This window comes from Pimephales promelas, chromosome 20 (assembly GCF_988280905.1).
Source record: "Pimephales promelas chromosome 20, fPimPro1.hap1.1, whole genome shotgun sequence".
Taxonomy (NCBI): Eukaryota; Metazoa; Chordata; class Actinopteri; order Cypriniformes; family Leuciscidae; genus Pimephales; species Pimephales promelas.
The window spans coordinates 7633034-7646567 of NC_142788.1; the positions used below are offsets into that span (position 1 = coordinate 7633034).

At 38.1% G+C, this 13534-nt stretch overlaps 1 long non-coding RNA gene across 3 annotated transcripts; it reads left to right on the forward strand.

The window, feature by feature from the left end:
* Positions 1 to 2511: 2511 nt before the first annotated feature.
* On the forward strand, positions 2512 to 5225 carry LOC148970539 (uncharacterized). 3 transcript variants are annotated; one of them, XR_016148115.1, is made up of 6 exons: positions 2512 to 2826; positions 3551 to 3800; positions 3973 to 4034; positions 4148 to 4239; positions 4328 to 4443; positions 4542 to 5225. It is a non-coding gene; the product is annotated as an uncharacterized LOC148970539 (long non-coding RNA). The 3 variants fall into 3 exon arrangements; XR_016148114.1 differs by having other exon boundaries at positions 2513 to 2826; positions 4325 to 4443; XR_016148116.1 differs by having other exon boundaries at positions 2514 to 2826; positions 3618 to 3800; positions 4325 to 4443.
* Positions 5226 to 13534: the final 8309 nt, after the last annotated feature.

A 13534-nucleotide genomic window follows, 5' to 3' on the forward strand; every position in this document is an offset into this window, starting at 1 on the left:
TACGATTTTTAGATTTAATCAGCTTTAATCAATTCAATCTTTCTCACCTGATCGTTAAAAGTATGAGTAACCATAGAAAAAGCAGAACCAGTCTATCAGAAGTCACGGTTACAACACTGATTAAATTAAGAAATGCATACACTGTGACAGGAGTTTGGCAATCGTTCTGAGTAACTTGATGTCTGAACAGAGATTTGCATTTTCAAAAATTCAGAGCCTCACCCGCAAGACTGTGTGACCTTCACTGCATGAAAAGACTCAAATCCGGCAATATCCGGGCATGGTAAACTCCTGTGCAATTTGATGTTTGCTGGATGTATGTGGGAAAAAGCGGATCAGAGTAACACGGAACAGTATATTTCCAGACAAACCCGGAAACCTCACCTACGCGGGCATATACAGGAATCCGTGAAATTTTACGGACATATACAGCTGAAACACTGCTGGGTGTGAGAGGTGTGAAGAAGACCTTTCATATGTTAATGACTGACACTAAGGGTGCTGGCTGTTCTCAGAGGGAGGAGTGGCAGGGGACTTCAGGATTGAAAATTATCTCTGGTCAACAGCAAACAAGTTTTTTTTGTACAGAAAAATAAATAAATTCTTAAGGCCCTGAAACAGAAAACCGACGTCAAAGAACTAGCAATGACTAAAGCCAACTCTAGGGTTGGCTTATGTCGCCTGTGTCAGGGCCTTAAAACTACTGTATGAAAAAAAGTATCCTAATCAAATATTCTTTTATAAAAACAGGACAAAATAAACACCATGAATATACGTTCACAAAAACATCTGAATATTTAATTAAATAAAAAATACAGGGAAACATTTCAGAATATCTAAATTTTTATTGTGAAGTTTTACAAATTGCAGACAACAACATTTGTCGCCATTGGCTTTGCTTAGTTGGGGACATTTTTATTTAATATTCAACAATGTTATTGAACTGCCTGCATTGACACCATGCATTATATGAGATCTGAACTGAGATGGACAATGACATCACGGTTTTGGCTTGGAGTTAATCCATGCTTCTTTGGGCATGCATGATGTGAAACGAGTGGTCGCAAAACCACCGGGCTTTCCCGTGTTATTGTCAGCAGCTGGTTATCCTTCCATGTTGAAAGGTCCAGCTGCATCATATTTATTCACAAAATTAAATAGATTCACTTGCAACGCGTCATACCGAGGTTTGTGGTTTGAGTAAATAAGTCCTTCCGCAAACAAACAAGCTGCAAGAAAAGGGGGCGTTTTGAGGTTTGAAATTCACCACTCACAACCATAAACACAACAAATGTGGTGACGTAATGGAGGTGCAACCAATAACGTTAGTGTATTGCTTCAAGCGCGAGAAAAATACTTTAAAATTACAGCATTCTTTCCCGAAGCAAAGAGAACAGTTCAAGGTTTGGAAACAGTTTTCTTCTATTCACCTTATTTTGCACGACAAGGGTGACGCCATTGCGTTCGTTTTGTCATCTTACTCCCGTCTGAGAAAGACTTCAACTTCCGGCTCATGAGAGGGATGAGATTCTGCGCTAGTTGAAACGAACGGTAAAATATGGCAAGTATTAAATGTTCAGTTAGGTGCTGCCATAACAGTTGGATTAAGAGGAGAGAACAATTGAACCAACGGTGTAACGAACATAATGTGAGGCGGTCAGATTGTTGTTGTGGTGCACTTTACGATTTAGCTACACCCACCACCTAAAGACGAGGAGCACCGGAGGCAATGGCGGAAGGCACACATTTGGAAGCATAGGCTTGAAAGTGCCCGATTCTGATGAGAAAACGCAAAAGTGGCGTTGCGTCATCTTTTTTTTTATTCTGCGCTTAGACGAGCGTTTTGTGTGAGAAGTCGCGTGCAAATGGAGACGCAAAAGTGTGTGAAATTCAATGTAGTATGCACTTCAGGCGGCTAGGAGTGCATATACTACAACAACACTAAAGGCCAATTTATACTTCTGCGTAGGGTGCGCGCAGTAGGTACGGCGTAGCATACGCACAGACGCGTCCCATACCGCGTACCCTTCCGCGTTGCCTGACGCGCACCTCTTCAAAAATGTAACTACACGTCGCGACGACGCGGACCGCAAGATCGGTGATTGGTCGGCTTGGTAGCGTCGTATTTCCTCATACGCATTTCCGCACGTACCTTCTCACGCATTTCCACACGTACCATCTCCTCCGACGTCTTCTCTCATTTCTGCCTTTCAGTTTTAGTAATTTCACTAAAATTAACTGTTTTTTCACCCCAATAAGCTCCAACTCCAACATGATCCACTCTCTTTCAGTCGCTATTGCTTGTAGTAACCTAGCCGCGAGGAATCTAAACACAGTGGAACATTAAAACTCTCCGCCGCCAACTAGCGTTTCGGAGCAGTACTGCAGAGCAACCAAGACCTGAACGCAGAAGTATAAATGCTCACAACGGCGTCGCCTACGTGCGAAGCCAACGCCGTACACTACGGCGTACCCTCGACGCAGAAGTATAAATTGGCCTTAAGTCCACGCGCCTGCGTACAACTTTCACCGTCAAGCAAACTTTTGCGTTTTTACCGTTACACGGGAACGCGGAGGTGGAGCGTTTTTAAGATTTCCACTCTGGAGGGTGGTTTCACTTTTTTTGCGTTTTTGAGCCTCAAAAACGCCATCGCCGTGTAAACGAAAGGCACATCCGATAAAATATTTTTACTTTTTCACCCGCGAGCGTTCTCGTGTAAACAGGGCCTAAGGACGGGAATCCGATTGAGGAACACCCCAGAAATGGCTCGGCTACGATGTTCCGATAAAGAAGTCACGCCGGGTGTTGAATATTGTCAGATTCAGGTAAGCTAACTTGCCTAACTGTTATGTGCTTGTTTGCCTAACTTTAGATTCGTGAAGTCCGTTCTATGAATGCATTTAAGATCAGTAACAAGCCGTAAACAAAATACAATGAATCTTGCATGATTACCATTGCCCACATACATGTTATTTATTTAACTTTGTGATATTGACCTAAGAGTCTGAAAGAATAAATGAATGAATGAATATTCACGGTAGTACAAGATAGTATGGTAACTTGCATTAGTCTTACAATAGCTCACATTACTGCTATTGCACATTACGAGATGTAAACAACACTGGTCCAGATGCACTTCCTGTTTCAGTTTGTAAAAGGCTTCTTAATTTCAAATGTAAAGAAAATATCTTGAATATGTTTGTTTAACTTTTTGATTCAGTTGTTCTGTTGGTTGTACTTTAACCCAACGTTTATACAGTGTTAAAACTGAAACAGGAAGTGCTTCTGGACCAGTGTTGTTTACATCTTGTGAAATGGTCTATACAGAGATTGTTGATGCTAGCAGGCCAGCTAGCTACATCTCTCATTCAGATATTGATATTGACTTATGGCGAGTTAGGAGATTGTGTATTGTTTCGTTTTTAATTAATGTATCTTTCTCACACACTGTTCTGTGTAACTATGGGTGCCATCATCAATGAATTCTCCATGATCTATTTTAAGTAGCTACTAATGTAAAAAATGTGTATGGTTATAATATTTCCATAGATGCATCAATGAGAGTCAGTAATGCAGTGGATAACTATGAGGATGATTACATCCACATGCCCCACAGCTGTGATGCAGAATCACAATGGGAGGATCAATCTGTCTTTGGCCACAACCTGATCTTCTCAGAGAGACTCTCCAGCGTCTTGATGCTCTTTAGCGAAAGTATGAGCAGCACAGACTAACGTTACATGAAGAATCTTACAACGCTTCGAAAAGAATAAAAAAGGCACATGACGTGAACATTGCGGTAAGTCCAATTATTGTTCTATAACGTGGCTGTAAGCCATAGTTCGGTTACAATTATTGTTTTGTCTCTTGCGGTTACTGTGATGGTCAGCTTATTCCAACTGAAAATTCAGTTTTGTGGTTCTTGAAGATTGTGAATCAATTTAATTGCTTTTTAATTTCAAACTTTACAGGAATCTGTAAGGCGCCTCCATAATTCAGAGAACAACCCACACAAATACGTTCCACAAACCAGGTAAGACTGTTTCTTATATACTATAGCCTAAATGTTAGTTTAATCTACTACTCTATGGATTTGGAATGCCAAAAGTGAATTTCAGTAATGATACCTGCAACTTTCCCCCCCAGAATAAATTCATCACATAACCTGGCTGTGACCACTTACCTCTTCGAAGAATTAAGGTCAACTTTTACAGAAGTTGACCCTGAATGTGTAAAAGGTAATCTTAAAGATGTTGTAATCATTTTATTGTCCTCTGTTTTACTTATTTTTATTGCCATTACATTTATTTATGATATATTTAGCAGGTTGGAAGATGTATTTTGAGACTTTGCGGAGGAAGTATTCTTTGGCTCAGCCTGAAAAGGCCCAGAAAAGAAAAACTATGACAAGCATTGCAAAGAACCTTCAAAGAAAGCGACTGGTAAGTTAAGAAACTGGTTAAGCACTTTTTTTTCTCTTCAGAATGTAACTATCCTCCTCTCTGTGTTTTAGTGGTTAAGTTACTGTCATGTTTTTCAGTTGCTGGAGACCAGGTCCGGGGTTGTACAAACCAACACAGAAAAGGAACTTTGGAAGACCGCAACAATAGAACTGATGTCTGATGAAGATGATGCTATTGTTGATGGAAGGCCAGTGTGAATGGTGAGGTCTCCACCAATCTGCTCTCTGCTAGGTACTATAAAACAGACTAGAGGCTGACCCACACTATGCGTCACACCACCAGCGTATCATGGCAGTTTGAAAAATGTTAACTCGTAAAAAATATATATATATATATATATATATATAACCGTTCAAAAGTTTGGGGGTCGGTAAGATATTTTTTTTTTTGGTTTGGGGGGGATAGCTCAAATTAACTCAATACTTTTATTCAGCAAGGATGCATTAAATGAATCAAACGTGATAGTAAAGACATTTATAATGTTACAAAACATCATATTTCAAATAAATGAAATATAACTTTCTATTGATCAAATAATCCTAAAAAGTCTACAACTGTTTTCAACTTTGGTAATAATAATGAATATTTATTGAGCATCAAATCATCACATTAGAATGATTTCTGAAGGATCATGTGACACTGAAGACTGGAGTAATGATGCTAAAAATTCATCTTTGATCACAAGAATAATGTATTCCAATAGAAACGTTTATTTTAAATTGTCATAATATTTAACAATATTACTCTTACTTTTTTTGTATTTTTTATATATAAAAAAAGCAGCCTTGGCGAGCATATGAGACTTCTTACCGATCCCAAACTTATAAACGGCAGTGTACACCTTGAATATTTTATATACACTTTAATTTCTTATTTATTTTTCTCGTATTATTTAATATATTTGTTCCTTTTTTTTGTTGTCCATGTTGCTTATCTCCATTTTGTTTACTTGTTTGCATTTTAATGTATGTTTATAATGCACTCTCTGTAATGTTCTATTTATTTATATTGTTTACTTGGAATATCTACGTATATTATATATATATATATATATATATATATATATATATGAAGAGTTCAGATGCAAAAGCCTCTAATGCCATTTGAAATTTTCTCCTTTAATGATGATTTTTATCAAACTTGTATATTTAAGAGAAATTACTGAACTTAAATATACAAGTTTGATAAAAATCATCATTAAAGGAGAAAATTTCAAATGGAACTCTTCATATATTTTATATATATATATATATATGTAACTTTTTATATACACTGTGTACTTTATTCCTTTACATCTGTCCTTTAAAATGATTGGGTAAAAAAAAACGAAAATAAAAAGTTAACAATTTATTTAATGTATGTTTATAATTTTCTTTGGAATGTCCATGATTTTTTTTTTTTCCTTTGAGATGTTATTACTTCATACTTTTTTTCTAGTTTTTGTTCCCAATTCCTCTGTAATGCTTGTTTATAATGCTATTTGGAATGTGTTATATACCTTAATAAAAATTTCAGACTTTCCCATTGTTCTTTGTGTGTTTAAATATAAATATAAATATATATATATATATATATATATATATATATATATATATATATATATATATATATATAAAATTTATTTTAATGAATATATTAAAATTGGGGGAGGGAGGTTTGGTACATATTTGAGCAATATCTGCATAGCTGGTATATAACCAATCAAATCAGTATGCTACAAGGCCTAGGGTGGGCTGTGTTTAAAAGTAACCAATAAAGTCCGTTTACTGGGTTTTCAATGTGTCCTGCCCTCCAATAGTGGTCTGGGTGTTGGGAGTGGCTTTAAAAGAACAACCAATCCAGTTTGGTTGGAAGGCAAAAAGGTGTGAATGTTTCCTGCAAAAAGGTGTGATTTTTTCCTGCTAAAAACTTTAATGGGATTACTTGCCATGGCAACAAATGGCTCTAGCACGGAAGTATACGTCCACAACATACATCCGATTTGGTATCATTCCGGATGTATGCGGATATATACAAACCCATGGAATTTGACATATCCGGCCACTATACTCCTGGATTCTTCCGAATTTCAGCAGTGTATACAGGAGTATACTGGTCCGGATACACCTATTTTCATGCAGTGCTTTAACTGACAATTTGTGTGCACAGACTTATCCCAGAATCAACCCCAGAGGACTTGTATAAGCTGATTTCACTCAGCCACCACCATTATGAAATCGAAAGCGAGGCTCAGGTGGGAAGAACCCCTGAAGTATATAGCCAACAATGCCTTGGACTACCAACCTGAAGCTGCTGCCGCAATTTACACTATTGGATGTTAATATTCAATATAGGATATGTATTGTATATAGCTTGTTCCTGCTTATTTTTTTACATTCTGAATTATATATAAAAAATAATTTTTAATTTATGAATTATGTAAAGACTGTGGGTGGATCTGATCGGCATGGGGAATTTGCATATCATAATTAATAATTATTAATTATTAATTATTCATACAGCTTTGGATCAGATAAGTCTTACATGTTATTAAATCTCCCGATAAAGGATGATATGTTTGTATATATGTATTTTACCTGCATGCACGTATGTGTATCCTGCTAATTAACCACAAGTTGATTATTACAAGTTGCAATTAATTACACAAGTCACGGTAAAAATTAGCTCAATTGTCAGAATAATATTTGTGGGGATTCATTTAGGATTGACCCATCTGCTTGTCCCGCAAGCTTGATCATTCGATCTCCATCAAAACCCATAATATCACCCTACTTTATAGACTTTCAGGAAAAACCAACCTGTGGCCAAAAGAATTAGCTTTCCTGTTCTATAAACAAACACTATTTAAAGTATCTTTAATTTGTAAAGCTTGTAGCTAAGATCTAGGCATTTAAAGGAGCATTTCACCCATTGCAACATTAATCTTTATTGAAAGTGGATCATATATGTAGTCGAAATGTAAAATATTTTTTTAATTTGGTGCCCTCTTGACCGAGAAAAGATTGTTAAAAAACTACAGGTCCCAGAATGCCCCAACATTGCACAGTTCCGCAAGCCACACCCACTAACCCACCCACCCACCCACCGGAACAGCGCAAACAGAGACGCAAACACACTCTTCCGTCTACAACGCTAACATTAGCTGTCACCAGAGTAAGAGTTTGAAATTAATTTCAAACAAAATGTCTAGTTAGTTGGCTGTGGCGAGCAGGACGATCGAGGGCGAGGGATAAGAGGACGGCGCGCTGCACGAGGCTGGTAGCGTGAGTGATAATGAAAGACAGCTGTGAGGTGCGTCTCTCACGAAGGAGCGAATGCATAAAATGGGGAGCGACGACGGCAGATCGAGAGAGAAACAGGCCTGATTTTATGTTTATTTGTTTCTGTTGTGTGTAACGCTGGCTTACTTTCGTTTTATTTGTTCATTTTACTATTAAAATGTTTAAATGTTCACTGGTTCATGCCTCTTTCTTCCCACAACAACAAACCCAGTTCACGTTACATAAACACATTAGTGAATTACTCCGCGTTTGTATTTATTTCTGTATGGTGAATTACTGCATGCTACCTGGATGTTCTGAAGGCGAAACTATCACAACACAAACATCCGTGCTCGTCTGATTCAGAGATTTCCTCCAGGAGAAACTGCCATCATTGAAATTCTCTGCAGCAGACGAACTCTGTGTCCGTAGCACGCAGCGAGAGTACAGGCAACAGCAGGCCGCCGAGCTCGACACAGTCCGGGCCAGGGGCGTCATGCAAGCCAAAATTCTGGGGGGGGCACAATCTGAGATGTTGCAATTGTTTCCTGATGAGTTGATCATGTTAGGGGGGGTCAGGGGGTTTCTCCCCCTGAAAATTTTTTAAATTCTGGCTCCTAAACATACCATTTCAATGCAGTTTGGGAGGGACAGAAATACCTTAACGGAGCTAGCAGCAACCCTCCTCTATCTGAGGACTAAGTTAAAGTATCTTTTTGTAAGTTTATGTAAAAGACAGGTTGATGAATGAACTGTAAGCTCAAATTCAAAAGCTTTTGAAGTCTACTTCATTAAAGCATATTTACACACACACTTACTATACACTTAGGCCTTCTACACATGTTTTTAAAAACAGTACATTGCAGTTTTTATGTTATGATTTTAAATAGGTATGTGACCTAAGAACGATCTTACATTAAAAGTATATAAAGGGGCTAAGGTCTGACTTTGTGGTTCTCTGAAATTAAGTTATTTTAATATCAATATGTGATGAAGGACTTTGAAAGAAGTTTGACAGATTTCAGTGCTGAATAAGGTTAACACTACCCCGTTTATTTGAGCATATGATTTTGTCGCACCTTTTTTTTCTTTTCTACATGCCATTGGATAAATCAGTGCATGCTGATGAAAAGTGGTCTTAATCTGCGTACCCTAGTTTTGCACTGATGTAAAAAGACTGACAGTGACACAAAGACCTCATGTTAGCAAAATGTTTTAATCTTTTAACTCTCAAAAAAACTATTAAAAAACATGTATGAAGAGTTCAGATGCAAAAGCCTCTAAATGCCATTTGAAATTTTCTTATTTAATGATGATTTTTATCAAACTTGTATATTTAAGTTCAGTAATTTCACTTAAATAACAATTAATAGGTAATTATCATTACCATTTAAGTGAAATCACTGAACTTAAATATACAAGCTTGATAAAAATGATCATTCTAGAAGAAAATTTCAAATGGCACTTAGAGGCTTTTGCATCTGAACTCTTCGTATGTTCTTTAACATTAGATTATAATTTTACCGTCTTACCATATGGATGGAATTGATAAGATTTTAACAATAATAATGCCAATGACGTTCTGTTTATCGATCCGATTCTTTAGAATCAGAATCAGATTCTTTAACGATTCTCTTATTGATTCTTGATTGCATTGTGTGGAAAAATGTAGTCATGTGCTTTTTTTTTTTTTTTCAATCTTAAGCTTGAGTAGCCTAAGCAAACTGTACTTTTTATGTAATTCAAGTAATAAATAGAACATTATTGTAAAGTGTTACTGATTAGTTATACACCGATTCAGACGTCTCCCGAGTTCACTGTTGGAAAGATCAGTTGTTTTAACCATTCATTAAAATGAATCGGTTCAAAGGAGTCATTAGGTCGCGAATTGGACGTGTTATGCGCGTTGTGTGATTATCCTAGCTGTTAGGACATGGATGTCATGTTTATGTCAGCTGAATGTCCAGAACGCTTTTCAGAGAAGATAAGGCAACTTATTTAGCACAATTCACACCCAGCGGTAAATAAGGGGGAAAAACACAGAATGCTCCACATTAAACTTTCATCTTCCGACCTTTTACCACCGTGTCGATTTATTTTGATTAATAATATGTGTGAGGGTGGAGGAGAGCAAGTTGCAAGAGTTTTATGGCAGGCAGTAACGTTAGCCAACTAGTTTACGGTTAGACTAGGCTAGCTATTGATAACGTTACACTGCATAACATTGTTAATGCTCGGAATAAACCATGACCATTCAAAAATATGACTGGGTTTCTAAAGATACAATGCTTAAAGTCCCTATGAAATCAAAATTGACCATACTTACTTTGTTTGCCTAAATTGATCGTTTTGTGGTGAACAATTCATACATGCAAGTCAATCCACACAAAAAAAAATTTTGGCTTCGTAATCTTTAATCAAAGTTTGAAAATGCCCCTCCCCTCTGCATTGGAGGACCTTGCCCGATGACGTAGGCTTTACGCTTTGGGTGTCTCCTTAACATCCATAACCACGCCCCTCCAACTGACAGCTGCTGTGTGTTTGCGAGCGCCGAGCGAGCATTGATTGACAGCGTGTGTAAACTTGCATTCTAGATCCAATCAGGTGCTAGTTAGAAAAAAAGCCACGCCCACTATTTTGCCTCATTTAGTATTCCGTTTCTCTCCGAAATACGTCACAGCACTGGAGAAAAGTCGTTTGCAACTTCCGGTTCACGGGGACTTTAATGCAAATGGGTGAAGTGACCCTTTAAGGGACTCGAAGTATGAACAGAGACACAGTAAGTCAATCAAATGAATATAATGAATTTAATAATGGCAGAAATACTTATACAATTTACACGACAAACGCGGGGAGTTTGGAAATGGGAGTGCGAGATAGGGGGAGAGAGAGGGAGAGAGAGAGAGAGAGAGAGAGAAAGAGAGAGAGAGAGCATTTTGGCAAATTCACCTAGACAATGACCCTTCTGTAACACGGAAAATATCATCTTAATGCTTCTTAAAAGCTTGATTAAGAGGTATTCTTGCAAAGTATTTGGGTTCTCTGTGTTGCTGCAGTCCTTGAACGGCCCTGTCCAGCAACGTGGGTGAGCGGATTTCCATTGTGTGTTCCGCGGGCCGTCAAAAAAAAAAAAAAAAACGGAACGCGGTTCAACTGGCGGAGTCCCTACAATTATATTCACAGATGTGTGAATGATCTTGGACCTGTTAGCTCCACCTTTTTCTTGCCTGTTCATTATGGCCTCGTTTACACTGCATGGTTCAAGAGACCCAAATCCGATTTTTTCCTCTCATGTGGCACAGATCGGATATGACCGGTGAAAGTGTAAGCAGGAAAAAAACGCATGGATTCCGATTTTCTCAGATCGGATTTAGGCCTCATTCATATGTGGTAATAAATCGGATATGAATCAAATACGTGCATTTGCGTGTGCCATGTAAGCAGACAAATCGGATCTTCCCCAGTAAATGCGAGTCATGCGTCATTAAAAACTGCGCTATTATTGGTGCGATGGAAGAAAGGATACACACAGTGGAGCAATGCGGAGGTTTCATGTCTTTTGAGTGTTTGGGGTGAAGAGTGCTGGCAAAAATGCAGGGTTGTTACAGAAATAAATCAGTTTTTGAAGACATTTCACAAGATATTAGGCATCGTTTTAAGTGCTCGTGGCCAGAGCCTCTCCTCTTGTTTTCTCCGCCGTACGAGACCAATGTTTTAATGACTTATTGAAATATTGTGGAAAGAAAACACTGGATAATTTTATTCGCATCTGCATCCATTGAATTTCGTTCTTGATGCACAGTGTTGTGGCCACATTTATAATTTGAAAAGGTGAGCATTTTCTCTTTTGTATCTCTAAGTATTGAATGCTGTAGAGTTAGTTCATTTTTAAGGCTAGTTTGGAGGATTGTTTTTGTAGGAAAATCTGTGGAAGTTCTGAATAAATTGACAAAGGATCAGTTGTGTCAAGTTTGTGAACATTATAACTTTGATTTGGGTTTACCTAGAACAGCGAAATTAGCCCAGATTAGAGTGTCAGTTCGGGCAGAATTGGTCATTAGGAATATCCTTTCGTCACCTGCATCTCTAATTATGGAGGAGTTAGAGTTCGTAGGAGCAACGTCGAAACCTCTTTCGACTGAGTTTTCTAAAATGTCACTTACGTTTGAGCAAGAAAAGGTGTTGATAGAAATGCAACAGAAAGAGAAGCTCAACGTAAGGCAGAACAGGAAGAGAGAGAAGCAGAACGTCAAGAGAGAGAAGCAGAACGTCAAGAGAGAGAAGCAGAACGTCAAGAGAGAAGCTGAACGTGAGGCAGAGAGAAGAGAAAGAGAAGCTCAACTTGAGTTAGAGATGGAAAGAATAAAAAGTAAACGTGATGTCGCAAATGGAATATTTAATAATATACATAAAATGTATTTAAGGGGGCCGAAGGCCAATTTAGCTCAAAGGAAATGATTCATTGATTTACACTGAATCTTAAAGGGTTAGTTCACCCAAAAATGAAAATTAAGTCATTAATTACTCACCCCCATGCTGTACCAACCCCGTAAGACCTTCGTTCATCTTCGGAACACAAATAAAGATATTTTTGATTAAATTTGAGAGCTGTATAACTACCACATTGGCTCCTAAGGGACTGCCTCTTGACGGCCCAGAAAGTCAATGAAGAAAATGTTTAAATATCCTAAGTGACTACCGTGGCTCAACTATATGTTTATCAAGCGACGCGAATACTTTTTGTGCGAAAAAACAAACAAAAATAACGAGTTTATCGACGAGGCCAGAAACGAGATTTGCTTAGATTTCCACGACGCATGCGCGAGAATTGCGATCTGAAGTAGTGTAAGCAGATAGCAATTCTCACGCATGCGTCGTGGAAATCTAAGGAAATCTCGTTTCTGGCCTACAAGGAAGAAAAGAAATAGTCGAATAAACTCGTTATTTTTGTTTGTTTTTTCGCACAAAAAGTATTCGCGTCGCTTGATAAACATATAGTTGAGCCACGGTAGTCACTTGGGATATTTAAACATTTTCTTCATTGACTTTCTGGGCCGTCAAGAGGCAGTCCCTTAGGAGCCAATGTGGTAGTTATACAGCTCTCAAATTTAATCAAAAATATCTTCATTTGTGTTCCGAAGACGAACGAAGGTGTTACGGGGTTGGTACAGCATGGGGGTGAGTAATTAATGACTTAATTTTCATTTTTGGGTGAACTAACCCTTTAACCGAATCACTAATGGAACCGAGCAAACGATTCGTTTAGAGTTCATTTGAACGGGACGTAATTATAACCTTTGCAAGGATATAAATACCCAGTCTATAGTGAAACACCATGTCTTAGCAAGGTAACTTTAGATCGAACAGTACAAGACATTAAATCTGCAAGCACGACACGAGGCAATGATCTTTTCAAATATATGGACAAGACTTAATTAGCTATTCTAACACATAAAACTGATGTCTAACGATCACGCACACACACATTCATACAGTTGCGGAATGGGAAAGAGTTGGAAAGAGTGAGAGAGAAAGTTTCAACTTTCTATATGCACGTAAGACATGACCTGAAAGGACCACCAAGCATTAATTTGAAACTTTGTTTCTTAGAGAGGTTATTCAATTTACATTAAAGCACCAGTTCAGTTAGAGTCTGAAGGGTTACTTGCAAATTCATGCGTGGCTTTGGGAGTTCCCTTTGTCTGTTTTGTAGAAGGGGGTTTCCCGGGTCCTCGTGGCTGGTTGTCTTTGAAGTGCCTGGATGGAAGATCCTGAGCTTGCCGGTCACGTGGGCGTTAGCAGGCAATGAG